Genomic DNA, 1,152 nt, shown 5'->3' on the forward strand with positions numbered 1-1,152 from the left:
ACTCTCTTTTCAAAGTCCTTTTCATCTTTCCCTCGCGATACTTGTTCGTTATCGGTCTCTCGCCGGTATTTAGCCTTGGACGGAATTTACCACCCAATTAGGGCTACATTCCCAAACAACCCGACTCGCCGACAACGCCTCGTGATGCGGCAGGGTCCCGGGTCGACGGGGCTATCATCCTCTCAGGCACCCCCTTCCAAGATACTTGGCCCAGGTCCGCCACTGAGGAAGCTTCTACAGACTACAACTCAGGCGGCGCCGCTGCCAGATTTTCATGCTGGGATCTTGCCAGTTCGCTCGCCGCTACTAGGGGAATCCTTGTAAGTTTCTTGTCCTCCGCTTAATTATATGCTTAAACTCAGCGGGTTTTCTTGCCTGATCTGAGGTCGCAAAGTTGGAGATAAATCCGCCCTACCCCATGGGAGGACAAGAGAGAGCAAAGCAAGTTTGAGCGATGCCACACAAAGCCCGCATCAGCTAATTCCGACTGCCCATCCAAGGGGACAAGATCACCGCTCACCGACGCACGCCACGAAACATCGCTTGAGGTATTTCAGCCAACCACACCGCATGGGGCACGGATGACCAGCTCTGCTACTCCCTAGCATATTACAGGGAGCACGTTTGAATGGGATGCGACGCCCAGACAGATGTGTCCTCGACTGATGCCTCAGACGCAAATTGCGTTCAAAAACTTGATGATTCACGGGATTCTACAATTCACACTAAGTATCACATTTCGCTACGTTCTTCATCATAACAAGAGGCGAGATATCCATTGCCAAGAGTTGTTTCCACGTATTACTAAAAAATCGGCCACAAAACTGAATAGGGGCACCCCCCACAAGAAATGTAAGGCCAAGGGGAAAAAGGAGGAAAAACGCATGAGAAGAAGAGAAACAAAGGTGTCTAACCCCCTCAGGGGGGGAGGCTCGAATAGAGGACAATCTCCCCCAGCCCCACGCCCTCGCAAAAAGGGGGGAATGCGTGGAACAACAATCGAGAAGGACTAGGGTGGCCACCTCGGGAGCTCGCACTACTTTTAGCCCTTCCCCGACACCAGCCCACAACAATTCCCCTTTTTTCCGTAGAGCTAGGGACCGAAAGGAAGAAAAGGGTAGAAAACAAAGCACAAGCCTCCCAAGCCCCATT

The 1,152-nt window shown here is 51.9% G+C and overlaps 1 non-coding gene across 1 annotated transcript; it reads right to left on the bottom strand.

Moving 5' to 3' along the window:
* Positions 1-636: 636 nt before the first annotated feature.
* On the bottom strand, positions 637-790 carry LOC149195401 (5.8S ribosomal RNA). The gene has a single exon (XR_016255248.1). It is a non-coding gene; the product is annotated as a 5.8S ribosomal RNA (ribosomal RNA).
* Between the last annotated feature and the right edge of the window lie 362 nt (positions 791-1,152).

This window comes from Pinus tabuliformis, chromosome 2_2 (genome assembly GCF_031772625.1).
Source record: "Pinus tabuliformis cultivar Carrire ecotype Pingquan chromosome 2_2, CPIR1, whole genome shotgun sequence".
Taxonomy (NCBI): domain Eukaryota; kingdom Viridiplantae; phylum Streptophyta; class Pinopsida; order Pinales; family Pinaceae; genus Pinus; species Pinus tabuliformis.